A 19241-nucleotide genomic window follows, 5' to 3' on the forward strand; every position below is an offset into this window, starting at 1 on the left:
GAAGAGATTTTGAATTAATATTTGATGAAAGAAAGATAAGTCCACTCATTTATAAGTTTTGTTATATGAATGAAAGAACGAATAAATGAATGATCTGGTATGGAAAAAAAAAAAAGAGATGGTGAGACTATGCGCTATGTGAAAGGAAAAGCTCATTTTTTTTTAATATAGAAAAAAAAAATATTCAGCTTTCCGTGTGTGGTTTTGCTCCTTGTAGCTATGTGACCTCAGAAAAAAGTTAAGCTCTTAGTTTCAATTTCATTTGCTAATGGGAATAATGATATTTGAATTAGCAGCAAAGCCAAATCAAACAACTTGCATGGGTCAGGGGAGCAGGTGATTATATAGCTCAGTAGTAGAGTGCATTCTTAGTATGTGTGAGGTCCTGGGTTTAATCCCCAGTACTTCCATAAAAGAAAAAACAACTTACATAAAGTTAATAAGATTTTAGCTCAATTTCTAGCCATGGTTCTGAAAGAGAATTTTTTCATTCCTTTTTAATCTCTCCTAGCCTGTATTCCAAGTACCCAGATGTTGCCATCCTTCTCTCAAACATTCAAAGAGACAGCAAATGGTAGAGGGAATCTCCCTGTAAACACCATGGTGATTTCTTCAGCCTTTCAGTAGGAAAGATCCTACTTTCATTGAGACTTTTGAGGGAAAGCAGTGGTATAATCCCATCTTCAGTGAGGAAGCTCTGGACAAACTAACCTTCAGAAATCCACCTCTAGGGGTCATTTTGGTAACATGTAAATAAGAAATCATCTTCTTTCCACTCCCTTAAAGAAAATCATGGAAAATAGTTGGAATCCTGCCACTCATAATCACATATGTCACCATATCGCCACTGGTTCCCCAAAGAATAAAGGATTTTTAAAATACTTGATTATGCTGAAGAGGCTACTACACTGTCTACACTGTCATCATTTCAAACATGACTACTGTCTCCCCTTCCTTCCTCCTGCTTCCAAGCTGTGAGATGTCAAAGATTTATTGTCTATCTGGTATAAGAATCCTCACAAACCTTCAAATCCTCAAGCTATCTACATCCCAGCACCCAGAAGAAGAGACAGAGGGAATGTTTTGGGCCTTCATTGCTGGAGAAGAGAAAGAAACTGAAAATTAAGAACTTGTGTAGAAGAAAATGGTTGGAAGAAATACAAGCAAAAGGAAATATGCTTTTAATTCTTTTCTAGTTTTCACCCAACTTCAAACTGTTATCAGTAGTGACTGTATTATAATGGAAACACCCGTGATCCTTTATGTTTTTATCTGTTATTCACTAATTAGAAAGTAGAACATTCTGTTCGGGAAAAATTAAAATTATACATTATAAATACATTACCATTCATCAATACAATTCAAAATATTAAATAAGGCATAAAGAAAGAGCAAAATTAATTCACAGATGCAGAGATTAGCACTTTGGAAGTGTAATAAAATGATTTGTTAAACTATCAATTTATATCAATTTGCCTATTAACTCTAATTACCTATTACTTCCATTTCAAGACAGAAGTCATATTTATGCCTTAACTCCAGGCATTTAGGATATAGTGAGGTCAGAACAATGATTTGAGCCTAAAGATCCTTATATTCTAGAAGAGAGAAAGACAATTTAAAAAGAAAAACTTCATAAGACACTTTTCAAAACACAGAGTGTTTGTGAGAAAGGTGGCATAAGTTAATGTGATACATTGAAAATCATGATAAGAGACATTAGCTAGGGAGGTGGTCTCAGTAGCCAAGTGACATTTGATTTACAGACTGTCAAGAAGTAGGCACCTTATTAAGTCAGACTAAAAATGAAAAGATATATTAGGAGTGGAGAGGTGAAGAAAGGCCTTCTGTGGACACCTGGGAAACTAGCCCAGACAGAGCCTGGTTACCAAATACCCACAACAGAGTCAAAATATAACAGATTTCCCATCCCATTTCAAGACTGTGTGCCACTGGCCTAACCAAATGTTGAGTCCGCTGAAGGAACACACATTCAAAGAGTCTCCAAGAGCATCATCCATTGAGTTCTTGGTGTCTGTAGATGTTTAAGATCACATTGAAGCAGAGGTAAGTCTTTCAATGAAAAGTAAATTGCAAGGGCTGTTTACAGGTCAGCATGGCAGAATCATGGCTCTTTTTCTCTTCTCTTCCTGCTTTTGGACCTCATTAGAATCAGATCACTAACAGTGATAAATGTATTTCCTGCATTACCTGCTGGTATTTCCCCCCCCCCCCCATTTTTAATCATATTCCAGCTGCCTGTACAGAGGAAAAATTCTATCTTCAGTTGTTTGTTGGAAATTAAATACCACCTGATTGTTTCATTGTTTGGCAGATATATTTCTTAAGGTGTTGATTTGGACTGTCCTTACAGGTACTGTGATAGTTAGATTGGGACAAATGGGTAAGGATCCTCCTTAAGGAAGAACTGTCCCAAATCCTTCTATTCTTCTTTCTTGAGTTTTCTCTAAGAATTCGCTTGGTTTCACTTCTCCTTCTTCCTCTTCTTCTTCCTCTCTTTCTCCTTCTTCTTTTTTGAAATTCTAGGTCTTTCTGATCCCCTTACAGACCCAGGTTATTCAAATCTCAGACCCACAAATTCTGTTGTACACCTTGTCTCTCTAGGTCTCCCTCAACAGCCTTCCCTCTTTCCTCAGGCCAATTACCCCATAAAATTCAATCATAAAATAGTGGAGAGGCTTTCTTTTTATCAGGATCTCTCTGTCCAGAAACCAGTGATGGGAAGTCCACCTTCCAACTAGCCAAAAATGCTGAATGTTGTGAAGGAAAGGCCAGCACAGTCCAGTACAGATCACATTCACCCCCTCTACAGCTTTTTCCAGGTTTTCCTTCCTTGTCTATAGACAGGGAATATTCCTTGAAGACTGAAAATGAGCTGTGTTAGAAAAATTCTGGACACAAGTAGTTTAGTAAGCATAAAAGAAGGAGAAAATAAAGGTATCTTCAAAGTGATAACTTTTCTGACTCTTCTGCTGAAAGCTGAACATGTCACCTCCACTCTCCCGTCTCCCTTCACCGCCTAATGATTACCCCACAGCAGACAGCTCCTCGTCTAGCGTATTGTGCATATTGCTCATTTGCTTCTTGTCTGTTCTCCCACCCTTCACAGCTGGGATGTAGCTCCATGAGGAAGGGAATTTGAGGGTATTATTCACTCTTGAATCACTGTACCCAGAAGAGTCCACTGACAAGAGATATTTGTTGCATGATGAAAAGAATAAATGAATTTATGCTTCCCACCCCTCAGCTGCAGTTGGGTGAACTTTCGGCACAGATTTGGGAGAGAAATTTCCCCTGCTTCCTCCATCAGATGGAGAAGACAAAAATATGGTATAGGCTTTGTTTTCTGGTATAATCTGAATTTCTTGACAATTTCACCCAAACTACTGAGAAGGGCAACAAAACAGAAAACTGATCTCACCCTCCTGAGTGAATATTGAATATTGGAACATTTTTCAAATGCATATCTGGCAGCATTTGCTAATTTTCCCTTGTGTTGGTTTTTATCAGGGCAGATGATGTAAGTTTTCTTTTTATGAATTTGGCTTTCCATCAGGCAAATGTGAGAAAAAGCCTGCCCTCTCTGAGGTTCGAACTCAGGACCTTCAGATTATGAGACTGACGCGCTGCCTGCTGCGCTAAGAGGGCAGATAAGGTCCCCTTATACTCATTGAGACTAAAATATGAAATAGTATTTTCAAGGTATGTATATCAGTTGTTACTACCTTTCAAAAAATGTAATTGAGCGGCTTGAAAATCATTCCATTTAAACCATTGTTGCAACTGAAAGATTCCACATCCAGGAATGGTGGAGTCCACACCTTTTCAGTATTCATCCAGAAACTGGACCCTCTGGCCAGCAGTATCTGGGTATTGTACTGGTCTTTTGCTGCTCCCTTCTCTTCTTGTGTTCCAATGATCAGCCTCTTCCCTCCCTCAGAGATCTCAGTACTTTCCTTGGTACCCTATGTTCGAAAGAAGCTTAGGAGGTGCCCATTTAACATTAGTTCATTGGCTGAATGAGTGAATGAATACTCCTCAAATCTGTCTACAGTTCATAATTCTCTGTCTTAATTCTACATCTCCATGGGCATCTACAGGATTGGAGACATTATCCCTACAAAAAACACAAAATGAATTTAATTTTTAAAAAATCTTTGTTTTAGTCTTATAATTATACTAAGAGATTTATGGAGATTATTTCATATACTACAATAGAATTTCGGCAACAAAAGTATGTATCAACAGTTTGCACTTTTCAGATATAATGGAGGCTCAGAGAAGTTAAGTAATGTTCTAAGGTCCCAGAGCTGCAAAGCAGCAAAACATAAACTGAGAAACAGATTTTCAGATTCCAGATTGTGAGCTCTTTCTCTGCTACAGCTCTTGATCTCTCTGCCTGCTTTTCTTCACAGTAGCCGGGTCATCCATACTGTATTTAATTCTCAACCCTTTTTGTTTGGCTTTTTGGACTTAGACTTCCAAGTCAACTTTGGCTTGTTCTCCTCCTTCAAAACCCACATCCACTGTCTTGCTGAATACTGAGCATCAGTCTTGTGAAGCTCTCTTAAATCTATCACTTCCTTTCCATTCATTCAGTACATTTTCACTGGGGAGCTGCTCTGTGCCAGGCATTGTGTAGGCTCAGGTGATTCAGAAGGAACCTGACCACCCAGACCTCTGGAGCTGGAAGGATAGATATGGACAAGGATGATCCACTTCCGGTTTCACCACTTTCAGTCTCTCTAGCTTTTACAGCTGAATAACTTTCTAAAATATCTGTTTTCATAATGTCCTTCTGCTTCACTCTGACCATTCTTGGTTTCTTAGTTTTGATATGGTCGTTTTTTTCTCTCAACTCTTTGGTCCTTCTTTTTACATACATGTAATTTTTCTTTATAAGGTCAGTTAGATCCATTGGTGGATGGTGTAGCTTATTTCTTTAATGTGTTTATTGATTTGTTATCTATTAGATCTATCTTCTACAATGATAACTGGATTTTTCTATTTTTCTTTTTAGACTTATCACCTATAGCTTATGAGTTTTGAATTTCAGTGGTCAAGGGCATTAAAAACTTCATATAGTTATTTTGTTGGTGAACTGACACCTTATAATTATATAACTTATCACTTAATATCTGGAAATTTGAAGTCCAGATATTAAATTCATCTAATATTAATACACTCACTTCAGCTTTTTTTTTCTGATTAATGCTTATGTGTTGTCTTTTTTGCCCTTCTTTACTTTCAACCTCCTACATAACCACTAATATTATTTATAACATTTAATCTCACATATAACTACATTTGAAGTGAGTTTCTTAAGAATGAAAAGAGCAATTGGGCATGTCCCTTGGGATGACAGCTCTTCTGAAGTAACAGAAAAGTAATTATAGGTTGATCATAGACGTACGTAACGAAGGGCAGTCGAGCCAACGATATCCTGTCTTGTCTTTGCCTAGAGAAAGGTCCAAAGTGTCTAATTTTCTTGTTCCTTTCTACTGGCTGGAACACCTGAAATTGTCAAGGAGAGCTTCATAATTGAAGGAGTAAAAGCTGGAGAATGTGGGTATCGATCCCACTACCTCTCACATGCTAAGCGAGCGCTCTACCACTTGAGCTAATTCCCCACTCCCACTTTTTTCCTCTTTTCCTCCAGTTTTTTAGAGTACTGTCTCTTACATTTTTTCACTCTTCTGGGTGGCCCGAATTTCAGGGAAATGTTGAGGCTATCAGTGCGAAAGCAGGACTGGACTAAGGGCACATCTTCTACAAGATGCTCTGAGGCAAGAGCAGTGTTGGTACTCATTTATGTGCTAAGGAAAGGAAAATGTCTCCGTGAGAAAAGTATGGCTGCAAAAGTTCACATTTCTCATTTTCCGGGGCGGAAGAGAACACATCCCAATTGGGAGGACTCATCCAGAACAGTTGGTTAATGTGACAAGACTATTTCAAGATAATTATCTGTTTCTTAAAAATGAAACCAAACCAACAAACTAATAGAAGCGGGATGATCATTTGCTCCTTTTTGCGGAGTGGTGGGCTAATTTTTCCCGGATGGTAGGTAGACAAAAGAACTCGAGATGTTTCCGCTCGGTTTCGAACCGAGGACCTCTTGCGTGTTAGGCAAGCGTGATGACCACTACACTACGGAAACCCACACCCTGTGCCCCTTTTAACTTAATCCTGAGCATTTATTGGACTCTCACTGAGGTGGGTCTTAAAAGGCTACGTATTTACACTATATGCAGGAGCAAATATATAATTACATCCAAAAGCCATCGGCAGTAAGAGGCGAGATCATATCAGAGTGAAGGAAAAATACATGAACATTGAAAGGTGCAGATTAAGAGTGAAAATAGGATGGAAGAAACAGGATTGAAGGTAGGAATTCCTGTGTTCAGAAATACATCTGTTTAATTGGAATGGGTTTATGTGCGTGTATGCGTATATGCGTGTAAAATAAACATGGAAGGAAACAGTGATTGAAAAGCCTGGACACGTGAAGATACATTGGGGAGAGCAATGTGGAGGCTTAAGAACCTTTGAAAAAATTCTGGGCAGATGGTTTTCATAATAGACTTAATTTATGAAAGATTTTTAATTTTGAATTTCAAATAGATTGGAAATTGAAAAACTAAAATTGGAGGGAAAGGAAAAGGAATTATAAGATATTAAAGGATTGAGGTTCATTCTTTTAGCTCCTGAGATTAGCAGTAGCATGAGTCTTTCTCATCCCCAGCCCAGTACACTGTCTGGCGCAGAATACATCCTCCATAAACTTTGTAGAACGGATAAAAGCATAGATGAATGAGAAAAAAGAGAAAGATTCTGGACAGTTGTTCAGGAAGGATCTACGGTATTTAAGTATGTGTCAAGATTCTGGATGTAGAGGTTTGAAGGCGAAGAAGTCAAGGACACTTAGAAGATCTGAACTTGAATGGTAGACACAGAAGTGATTCTGAATTAATGTCTGATGAATGAAAGAATAAATCCATTCATTTTAACATATTTATTCTATGAATGTATGAAGGAAGGATCTGGTATGGAGAAAAACTGATGGTGAGACTATATCTTAGATTAAAAGAGAAGTTCACATCTTTTAATATAGAAAAAAAAACAAACAGATTTTCATGTCTGGTTTTTCTCCTTAGAGCTATTACACCTGAGAAAAATTATGCAACTCCTCTGAAATTCAATTTCATCTTTAAAATAGGAGTAATGATATTTGGGTGAGCTACAAGGCTAAATCAAGTGACAAGCATAAAATTAATAAACGTTTAGTACAATTTCTAGAACATGGTGCAGATGTGAGTTCTACAGAGCTACTCTACCTCCTCTTCCTAAGTGCATATTTCCATAATCTCATAACAATCACAACTTTATTTTTATAGATAAACACACAACGTGTGAGAAAGCCCCATATTTCCAATTGCACCCAGAACAGTGCATTAACAAGAAATATTTGTTGCATGATTAAAAGGATAAAAGATTTGCATCCCTTAACTGCAGTTGAGTGACCTTCAGAGCACAAATTTGAAAGAGAAGTTTCCCCTGCTTCTTCCACCGGAAGGAAAGGAAGACCAAAACTATGATACAGCTTTTGTTTGCTAGTGTAATCTGAATTTCTTGTCCATTTCACTTAAACCACTGAGAAACGCAACAAACTGGAATACTGATTTCACTCTCCTGAGCGAATATTGAATATTGGAACTCTTATCACATGCTTATCTGGCAGCATTTGCTAATTTCCCTTTGTGTTGGGTTTTTCCAGGGGAGATGACCTATTTTATTCCTATGAATTGGTGTCCTGCCAGGTAGGCTGTGAAGAGACTTGAAAAATACCTGCCCTCTCTGAGGCTGGAACTCAGGACCTTCAGATTATGAGACTGACGCGCTGCCTGCTGCGCCAAGAAGGCAGATGGCCCACAATGGCATTGATGTGCCTCAACTGTATACATTGAAAGTAAAATACAAAATAGTATTTTCTGAGCAAATCTACTTTATCAGTTTCCAGTTTTTAAATAACACAATCAAAGCTACTTGACAATTGCTCCGTTTAAACTAATTCTGCACGGGTATGATTGCACACCCATGAAAGGTGGAGTCCACACCTCTTTGGTATTCATCCAAAGATAGGACCATCTGGACTTAGGGACAAGGGACAATCCATTGTGTCTGTGTTTTGCTGGTCTTGTGTTCCAATGATGTGATTTTTCCTGCCCCCAGAGAACTTAGTTGATCTTACACCTTTCACGATCTCCTTTATTGAAAAAAATATAGGAAGAGCCTGATTATTATTAGTTTACCAACTGAGTGAATCAAGAGTCCTCAAATTTGTCTACTGTCTGTACTTCTCTGTTTTACTCTACATCTCCACTTGTATCTACATGATTGGAGACATTCTCCCTACAAAAACATAAACTAAACTTAATAAAAAGTCTCCCTATTTTTTGCTGCCTTAGGTGCCATTAATTATCTAAGAGATTTATGGAGATTTATGGAGATTCTAATTGAATTGCAGCAATGAAGCTATTTATTATATTGTTACCAAATTGAACTTGAGGATCCTGGACCCAGTGCAGCAAAGCTAGTCTGCTAACATCAGGTTGTGGTGAAGGAAAGTACAGCATTTATTGAAGGGCACCAAGCAAGGAGAACTGCCTCAAAAGACCCAAACTCCCTGAAGGCTTTCAGGGAAGGATTTGTAAAGACAGTGTAAGGGAAAGTGTCATAGGGTATGTAATCAACAATTCTCTGATTGGTTGATGGTGAAGTAACAGGGTGGTATTTTGGGAAACTCAGTTATCAGTTTCCCGGCTCCAACCAGTCTGAGATCTATATGCTGTTGGTTAGCATGCAGTCAACTTTTTCCATCTGGTGGGGGTTTTAGTATCTGCAAAGTAACTCAAGGATACGTCTCAGAATATTACCCATAGCCCTTGAGACGGAACTAAATGCTCTTGACTTTATTTTATGGTTATTATTATTTTGTCTTGCTTGAGTGCTCTCCTTTGTTTCTGCATTTTCTCACTTCTATGCTTAAATTTCATCTTTGAACTCAGGGAAGATCTAGGAAACTAAAGCTTTTCTACAAACAAGAGGCAGGTGAGGGACAGGGGAGGTGGGAGGGGCGTGTCTGTCTCCAGGAAGACCCTGTAGGGTCTGCTCCGCTTCAATAATTTGCACTTTCCAGATATAATGGCAGTTCAGATAAGTTATGTTCTTAAGATCCTTGGGCTGCTGAGTGGCAAAGCCTGAAGTGAGAACCAGATTATTAGGTTCCAAATTGTGATTTTTTTTTTTCTGCTCCAACTCGTGACCTCACTATCCTATCTGTTCTTCTCCACAGTAGCACATTCATCCACACACCAACTATGTAATTCGCAGTCTCCTCTATGCTGGCCTTTTAGGCTTAGACTTTCAAGTCAACTTTGACTCATTCTTCTTCAAACCCATATCCAATGATTTGCCAAATGTTGAACATTATTCCTATGACACTCTTTTGAATCTATCACTTCTTTTCCATTCATTCAGTATATATTCATTGAGGGGAAGCTCTGTACCAGGCACTGCAGTAGGCTCAGGTGATTCAGAAGGAATCTGACCACCCAGACCTCTGGAGCTGGAAGGATAGATATGGATAAGGATGATCCACTTCCAGTTTCACCACTTTCAGTCTCTCTAGCATTTACAGCTAAATAACTTTCTAAAATACCTGCTTTCATAATGTCCTTCTGCTTCACTCTGACCACTCTTGATTTCTTAGTTTTGATATGATCTTGCTTTTCTCTCAACTCTTTGGCCCTTCTTTCTACCTACATGTAATTTTTCTTTATAAGGTCAGTTAGATCCATTGATGGATGGTGTAGCTTATTTCTTCAATGTGTTTGTTATCTACTAGATCTCTCAATGAGAGAGGTGTTGACAACTGTAATGATAATTGTGGATTTTTCTATTTTTCTTTTCAATTGTATCAGCTTTTGTTTATGAGTTTGAAGCTCTGAGTCCAGGGTTGTATATATTTAGAATAATTACATCTCTTTGGTGAATAGACTCTTTAAATTGTATAACATCTCTCTTTATATCTAGACATTTTCTTTGCTTTGAAATCCACTTTGATAATAATATATCCACTTCAGTCTCTTTTTTTTTGTTAACCCTTGGGGCTTCTGTGGTTTACTTTTCTCTAATCTTTTACATTTCCTCTACCTAAGTCATTATATTTAAAGTGAGTTTCTTACAGTAATCACACATTTGGAACATGGTTTATTTATTTCATATTTATACCTGAAGGATTTTTTGCCATACACAAAATATTAGATTGACAATTATTTTCATGTGGATTGTAAATAACACGGAGCATCATCCCATCCCCTCAAAAACCAGGCACCCAAAAGGAGCAGCCCGAGCCAGCCAGGAGTTGAACCTGGAATCTTCTGATCCGTAGTCAGACGCGTTATCCATTGCACCACTGGCCCAACTATAAGTAGTATCTTTTAAATTATTATTAATTAGCCTTTATGAGGTTTTTGCAAATTCATACTGTCGAATTTCTAGATGTGCACTTGGCCTTCTTCCGATTTATCTGCTTTCTACCTTCCCAGATGATAGACTATTAAAGATTGGCAGTCTACTTTGAAGCCTCATTATAGTAATAACCTCCCAGCCTCAGGTCCTTGACCTCTTGGTGAGGGACCTGGAAATAGCAAATGATGGAGATTTTTAGGTTTTTGCTTTTGAGAATGGAAGGAAGCCTGGAAACAGGGACCAGAGCACACAAATGGAATAATGGAAATACTTGCAAACCTAATAGAGTTATTAATTCTTCCCCAGTTTAGATAGTGTTCTTTCCTGTACTCCTAAGGTGCAGAGCACACCCTACAACTTTGGACTTTGGCATTTATTGCACTGTGTTGTAAAAAACTGTTCACTCAGCGGTATTCCCCACTCAATTTTATGTCCCTTGAGGCGAACACCCTTGGTATCTATAATGATTAATTTTACATTGAAAGTCTGCATGCATGAATAAAGAGATGAGTGAGAAAAATGCCTGTAAGCATCAGGTTGATGGGCACACACTAGGGGCTTCTAATATATTGGCAATATTTTTTTTCCTAGATATGGTGGTTCATTTCTTATCCTTCCAAATGTTCATATACATTTTAATACTTTTCACATGCATGACTTGCATTGCAATACAAATTAAAACATTTTGAAAGATTGGTGCCAAGTTGTAAATAACTTTATTTACCAAGATAAGGAATTTATCCTGAAGGCAAGAAGAAGGCAAAATAGGCTTTTAAGGAGAACATTCTCAGCTGTGTTTTTTAGGAAGATTGAGTTAGGTAGCCTTGTAGAGGTAGACCACAGTGGGAGAGAAGCCACATAATCTGGGCAGGGATGACTGGTCTGGATGACTAGGTGTGAGGAGGGAGCAGAGAGGGGAGCAAAGGTCTGGTTGAGGTGGAAAGGACAGGCTTTGATTATTCATTAAAAGCGATGAGCAAGAGGAATTTAGCATAGTGCTTATATTAATGGATCAGGAAATTCCATTAACCTTTACTGAATATTTAAAAAAAAATCCTGAAGGAAATGAGCTCCAGATTCCTGTCCCCAAATCTCTCATGTAGCCTTGATTCTACCAGAACTGTCTCTGAGTGTAAGAGCTACCCCTGCATCTTTCCCATAAAAGTGAATTCACTTCTGTGTTGTTTTTTTAAGGTAGTTTGGATAAGGTTTTGTTACCTGCAACAAAAACAGACCTGAAAAATACAGTAGTGAAAAGATTCCACTTATGAAATTCTGAGAAAGCAGAAAACTCAGGCTTCCTAGGTGGAGAAAGAGTTTTGTTACTGTTGAAAAACTACTGCCAGGAGTCGGGGAATACCAGTGAGAGAGTTGGGAAGTGGGTGCCTAGAGAATATTCAAGATGAGAAGAAGTTTTTTCATTCCAAGTCCCCAGGAGCCAAACATACTCAATCCTCCCCACACTCCAACTGTGTCTTCTTTCTTGTGAAACAGAAATTCCTGGAATCCTAATCCATATCTGAACAATGATTAGTAACAAGCCAACTGTTTCTAGTCTTACACAGTAAACAGGTGTGTATATAGCTGCAAAGTCTTGAATTACAGGCTAGACACTATGTTTCTACTAAAGTTAGCCTTCTTATCAACACAGAGGGTAGGCAAGCCATCTCTACTCGGTGTCCTTCCTGCGACCATTACTGAGTTCCCACTGGCCACTGATATTTGCATAGGTTTCACTTGGATTGGTTGCAGTAGGACAAACTGATGCCAACAATGATGGGAGCTGAAGAAGCAGAGAATTCCTGAGGAAAGAATGATGATGTTGAAGATGAGGATGACAACAACATTTGATATTTTTTAAGAAATGTACAGTTTTTAAACAGGCTTGACAAGTGAAAGTATGTTCTAGGAACTTAAAGTGCATATTACTCTGTCAACCCCATTCTTTAGCCCAACCATCTTTTGCCCTACAAAATCTCTTACAATTTCTCTCTCCATCTCTAAGACATGGTTCTTATAGTATGTACAAGAGAAATGGATTCTGTGTCTTCTATAAAGGCAAAATTCTAGCATTGTAGAGTAGGAGCAGCTGCAATGAGCAAATGAGATATCATTGCACCAAATCCATGTCCTAAAAATCACAGTACTCAAGGGAAATATTTGAAACCCACAAATGTAATTGTTCTGAGTTCAGGACCTACCCCCCAAACTCACAAAGCCCCAAGAACACTCACCAGATAAGAAAAACAGTGTGGTGCTGAATAAAATGATGAAAGAGGGGGTAGAGAAAGGTGATTTTCACTTCCTTGTGAAAGTTACTTTCAAAACAGCACAGAGTGCATCAGTAATGCAAGGAACACACAAATACCTGTTACTCAGAAAAAAAAGTTGGGGGTGGGCAACAATTCATCTGATTAGTTTAGTCTATGGCCTTAGGGCTAATTCCCAAGACCTTAAATTGTCATTTAAACTCCCCATATTCTATTTCCTTCCTTCTATTGCCATTGTATTACCTTTTTCCTTAGCAGTCCCTGAACAATTTCTAGGAGGCCATGCCCAGTGGACCACCACCCCAGCCCAGAACAGAACAATTGAAAGAATCATCTTTCTTTCATCCCTTACTTATGATGAAGAAGGTGATCGTGAAGACAAAATACTGTTTCCGGGTATCAGGAAGGGCATCAGGGAAAGCCAGGAGTATAAAGCTCAGGAAGAAGGAGAGAAGAAGGACGTTGATCATGAAAATTCGGCCAAATATGTAGTAGTCTGAATTGGGGAGGGAGAAGGGAGAAAGGTGAGCAGCTCCCTCTAGGGTGCCCCATCCTTCTGGATCTGAATCCCCAGCATACTAGAGAAACAGAGCAGAGACTTTAAGGTAGGAACCAATGGCAACTGGTAGGAAACTTAAGGACTGAAGGAGAAATAAGCTGCAAAAAGATGTAGAATAGTGACTCTAGATGGGCTGGTATCCTTAGAGAGTTCTGGTCCCCTGACTCATTCCGAAATGAGCCACTGTTACTAACGGGAGTATAATTGCTTCCTTCAGGTACACTGGGGCAGAAAACAAGGCTGAAAATCCCCAGAAGGGACAGGGTTGGATGAAGGTCCTACCTTTAGGGCCAGAACTTACTTGATTTTGATAGCGGAATCCAACATTTGATCTCACCACTGCATATTGAGAAGAGAGCACTGAACAGGAATTGGGAACTGCCTAGGATTTCTATCCTCAGCCAGGTGGAGAGACTGAAGGCCCACCACAGAAGGGCAGAACCAGTGAAAGCGCAGATGAAGATAAGAATGCGATATGGTTTAACTATCCTACATTCACACAAAAGGGTGCTGACTGGAAAAAAAAAAAAAAAAAAAGGCGGGGGAGGAGGCAAATTAGATTTCCTCAATTCCTTTGAAATTTCTCCTCATTCTAAATACCCATACAAGTCCAACATTTTTGCCGTTTTTTTTATACTCAGCTTGCATAGTTCTCCCTCCTCAAATCCTCTCCTGGTCATAGACTGGCCCTGTGTCCCTAACCAGGAAGAATTGTAATCTTTCTCCTTGACCTGTACATCTTGTCTGAACCACTTGTATATGACCATCCACAGTCTTGTATTGTTACTATGCTTTTACTGGGTGTCTGGGCATCTTGTTTCATCATCAAACACTAGAAGGTCCTGGAGGGCAATAGCCCTGACTTCTTAACCTTCCACCACATTTACCATAGTCCTTTACAAGTAGAAAGACCTCCGTGAATATCTGTTAACAGAAAAGAAGAAGAATAAAACAGCATACACCGAATACATTCCCTAGCGATGTCAGGAGAAGTAAACACTTTTTCTGATGCTCTGCAGCCTCGACATTCCCCCTCATGATCAGTCCCCTCAAATCCCAGCCCGTTTCCCCTCTTCTCTTACTTTTATTGATCCCAGCTTACTTTTTCTCTTATTTCTTCTTTTATTACTTCTATTTCAGCTTTCATCTTTTGATTACACTTTGTTTTCTATGGCACCTTTTAACACTGAGGCCCATCCTAGCCTTCCTTTCAAGAGTAGAACTTTGTGGTCCCTTCCTGTCTCCTCATTGGCAGAAACATTTAGTGACATCATAAGTATGTGAACTCTACTTCCCAACAAAAATGTGAGATCCTATTCTGCTGACCCGGTTTTTAAAAAATATGTCATCTCCCAACCTCTTCTTTTGTTTTCTTTGGCACATGTATACCTCAAAAGTTATGGCTTATGCCCTTAGTTCTAACTTCTAATACTGAATAAGCAGGGGTACCATATTTCTGTACAAGATTGAAGCACACCTGAAAGAGAACATGGGATAATCAGAGAAATAACTGGGAAGATATCAGTGGAAACTAGTTTTGTGTTAAGGGTATAGTGGTTCATATTACACCCTTCGTACCTTTTACCAGAATGATATTAAGATATGTAATGCCTTCTGATCACAATCTGATTGTCTAACACACTGTTTGGCAGTGATGAACACTCTGCATATTTGTTGATGAAGGAATTAACAAATAAATGAATAAATGAAAATAATGAGATGAAAAAGCAGAGGGTTGCTGAGAACCTCTGTTTAAAAGTTTTTAAAATGTAAACTCTGGGAGGAAAGGGATTCTATTTGTCTATTCTATTCACTGATGTATTCTGAACACCTAAAATATTGTCTGGTACAAGGCAGGTACCAAATACATATTTGTAGAATGAATGACTAATCCAGGAACAAAAGGATCATCCATAGGACAGAATAGGACTGTGAGTTTCCTTCAATTGACTTTTTTTTGTTGGGTGTGCACTATACCAACATATTTCTAGGATTAACTAGGATGTTTAAATGTACAATAGTCTGGTATATATAAAATAGATAAACAAATGTATACTTTTATAACACAGGGAACTATATTCAATGTCTTGTAGTAGCTTATGGTGAAAAAGAATATGAAAATGAATATATGTATATTCATGTATGACTGAAGCATTGTGCTGTACACCAGAAATTGACACAACATGTAAACTGACTATACTTCAATTAAAAAAAAGAAAAGAAAAAAATGTACAATAGTAATACATTTACAGAATAGCACTATAGATTTATGTGTCAATCAGTTAAACTATTAAAAGAGGATAGCATGATGATGCTATTGGTTGGAAAAAGAAGGGGTATTCATGAAATCAGAGGTAATTCAACAAGGGAAAGATTGCTTTTGACAATCATGTGCACACGGAAATCCAGCCCTGAGACTTAGGAAGAGTAAATATTCCAGGACAATATCTTTAAGTTTCAAGGTTGGTGGGGGCACCATTGAGAAGAGCACTGTATTTTCTCCTGACCTGACCCAGGAAAACAAAGTAGATCTGTCCCCAGGAAGGGACCACTAGGTTCTACTCTTGAAGAGAAGGCTAGGATGGGCCTCAGTGTTAAAAGGTGTTATAGGGAAAAAAAATGTAAACAAAAGATGAAAGCTGAAACAGAAATATTAAAAGAAGAAATGAGAAAATGTAAGCTGAGGTCATTAACAGTGAAAAAAAGGGGAGGAAGGGCAAATAGATCTCTGCTAATATCAAAAAAGAATAAAGGCAAACTATAAGTATATTTTGCTCGCTATCAACATTGGTCACTTACTCTCTCCCTTACATACAGTGTCTTAGTCTACACATTAAAAACATGATGACTCCACATCCACTTCAAGGCACATCCCCCTATAGACAACTGTTCTTTGTTTGAAATGCTTTGGAAAAGGAATCAAGTAGGAGAAGCTGGAGCCAGGGAATCTGGATTCAAATCCTAGTTTTGCCACTTAGTTTTTGGCCAAGCCACTTCTTATAGTAAGGTAATACTGCTAAATTTGCTGAATGTGATAATGAAATTGCATTCATATAAGGAAAAGGAAAGGAAAAAAAGGTAAAACAAAATAAAGAGTTCTTACCTCTAAGACATACGAACTGAAGAAGTTAGGGTAAAATGATACGTCTAGGTTTTACTTTAAAATACTCCCACTGCCACCCCCAACCCCCATCCCTCACCAAAAAACAGTAGTGGAAAGACAGAGGAAACATGATTGGTAAAATGTTGATGACTGTAAGATTGATTACTTGGGAGTTCATTATCTAACTCTGTCAACTTCTATATGTTTGAAAATGTCAGTAAATAGTAAGTTTAAAAATACAAAACTGACACCTCAGTCACCTAAAGAGTAATTGATTTTTCTTTTGTAAACATTCTGCTCATATGACTGAAAATGGTACCCACTCTCTAGCACATTCAGTTGTGCTCACAGATACATTTCTTTTAAATTGGATGACTTTTCTGGGTCTCTCAGATATAAACTCTGCAAGAGACTGACTGTTTTGTTTATTTACACTTATTTTATTAATAACAGTAAGTGATCAAAGAATAGCATATATATATATATAATTTCAATAAAAAAATCTACACCTGTAGGATTGCTATAGAACTAGATTAAGAAAATAAATGTAAAAGTACTTTTAAAAAGAGAGGTTCTTTACAAATTCTACTTTAAATCACCATTGTAACTATTATTGTAAATTTGAATCCTTTGCTCCGTTTTCAAACATCATACTAATATTTGACATTAAGCATTGCTCCATGGAGATACCTATTATCTCACTAAGAAAACGGAGTAACTTAAAGAAGTAACTAAAATGAGACTAAGCGTCTTAAATTATCTTAGGGCAGTATAAAAATTTGTGTACTAAGTAGTTCGTATTCTTGTCCAAATTTAAAATCTAGCAGCACACAGGCTAGAATGAGTTATTGTACATATTTGAAACTATATTTCAAATATGCTTGGATTCAGAATATTTAAAAGTCAGCTGGGCCACAGCTGGTCAATGATACAAGTGCCAAAGATAGACTCAAATACTGTTCCCTTAAGTTATCCAGAATTACATTTAAAAAGTTCAAAGACATTCAGTAAGAGGTATATTTTGAAAGTAGGTTGTGCATTAACGCGTAAAAGATTACCATCAAACTAAAGAGCACTAAGTAAATGTGTGCTGGAAGCCCAGAGGAATTCTGGATGCTCACGCACTCTGAGATAATTTGCAATGGCTTCGTGGTTCTCCCACTTACACCCACTCCCAGGCGCAGACAGCAAGCCTCCTTCCAACTCCCTGAGGAAAAGCGTCCCAGAGAGAGGCAAATGGAGGGGTCTGGGAACCACGCAACAGCAGAAGGCTCGTCCGCGCCCCTCGACCCACTGAACGACCGCCTGGGAACGCCCAAGGCAGTCGTAGTCTCAGGAGTGCCCACAAGTTTCCTGGTCGCCTTGAAATATCCGCCCACTTTTCCGCAAGCAGAGCATCCTCCGCACCTTCAGCACTGATGGTCGGGTGCAGTGGGGCGGCAGCTGAATCCAGCACCCCTTTGTGTGCAAGATGCAGTTGCGGGACTCTGAAAGAGATGAAAGCACTTGGACCACTGCAACCGGAGGAAAGACGTTGGATGTTCCCGCATAGGCCGTGTAATGAGTCACCGGAAGCCAAACACCGGAGCTCCAGTGGCGCAATCGGTTAGCGCGCGGTACTTATATGGCAGTATGTGTGCGAGTGATGCCGAGGTTGTGAGTTCGATCCTCACCTGGAGCATCATTTTCCCAATCTGAGACAGCATCCCTAGAAAAAGACCCTTTCCTGCTTCACTTTCCTGTCTACCATCTTCTATGTGTTTGAATTTGTCCTGTAGCATTTCTTCTTACCAGTCTGCTCAGCGGTTTTAGAAGTAGAAGCAAGCAACGTCAAGCAATTACCTACTGAATCTGTTGTGCTGCAGCGGGTTAGATTTTCTAACTCTTTATCCCCACCTTGTCTTACAGGCTGATCTCAAAGAATATTTCCTGTCATCCTCCTTCTCACTTTGCTTTTATGATCATCATTCTTCGGGGATCCCCTGGAACATGCTCGGAAATCACTAAGTAAATTTGAACTCCATTAGAGAAAATCTAAAGTGGGAACTTGAATGGGGTTCCTACTTAATTAAAGCTCCGGTTTGGGGGAAAAACAAAGTACTAATTTCTGAAAACAGCATCACCCTTAGTATTCCCCCCCAACTTAATTTCACCCTGATGAACCAACAACCACGAGCATTTATCAACTGAGAAAAAAACAAACAAAAAAAAAAACACCCCCCAAAAAAACCCCTGGCATCCTCAGATGATCCAACTGTCTGGGCCCGGAAAAGGATGAGTGATGATGAAGCTCAGAAACTAGAAATCTGCAGAACAACTACAGGAAAAACCAGATTGTTGTGAGTGAGGTAGGTAGGAAGTAAACAGCAATTTTCACTTAAAAATACTCTCCTCCACCTCCCTCCACAGTGACACAAGGAGTCTGACTGGTTGCAGATCTTATCACATGACTTCCCACTTCACCCCAAGAGGGTGAATTGAATTAAGTAATTTGGAGACCTTTTCCTAGCCGTAAAGATTATCCCAAACTTGAGAGCACATATGTTCCACCAGGACAGGTCACAGAATGTACATGGAATAAAGCTGGGTCCAGAGAACTCTCTTGAAGTCTGGATTCCTAAATATGTCCTGCATGTATCTGGACATTTTCCAGTCACAGAAGTGTCTCCCTGGGAAGGGTAGGAAGATCCTACCCAGGAAAGCACTGGAAATTAATGAAAGTGGATACTTTATCACTTTATAGCTCATGCCAAGCCAC

General features: G+C 38.8%; 5 non-coding genes across 5 annotated transcripts; 1 reads left to right on the forward strand and 4 right to left on the reverse strand.

Annotated features, from left to right (window-relative positions):
* Positions 1-3596: 3596 nt before the first annotated feature.
* On the reverse strand, positions 3597-3669 carry TRNAM-CAU. The gene has a single exon. It is a non-coding gene; the product is annotated as a tRNA-Met (tRNA).
* Positions 3670-6105: 2436 nt separating this feature from the next.
* Positions 6106-6178, reverse strand: TRNAV-AAC. Its single transcript has one exon. It is a non-coding gene; the product is annotated as a tRNA-Val (tRNA).
* A 1689-nt stretch (positions 6179-7867) lies between these two features.
* Positions 7868-7940, reverse strand: TRNAM-CAU. The gene has a single exon. It is a non-coding gene; the product is annotated as a tRNA-Met (tRNA).
* A 2489-nt stretch (positions 7941-10429) lies between these two features.
* Positions 10430-10502, reverse strand: TRNAR-ACG. Its single transcript has one exon. It is a non-coding gene; the product is annotated as a tRNA-Arg (tRNA).
* A 7568-nt stretch (positions 10503-18070) lies between these two features.
* TRNAI-UAU lies at positions 18071-18164 on the forward strand. The gene is made up of 2 exons: positions 18071-18108; positions 18129-18164. It is a non-coding gene; the product is annotated as a tRNA-Ile (tRNA).
* Positions 18165-19241: the final 1077 nt, after the last annotated feature.

Source organism: Camelus ferus, chromosome 20 (genome assembly GCF_009834535.1).
Source record: "Camelus ferus isolate YT-003-E chromosome 20, BCGSAC_Cfer_1.0, whole genome shotgun sequence".
NCBI lineage: Eukaryota > Metazoa > Chordata > Mammalia > Artiodactyla > Camelidae > Camelus > Camelus ferus.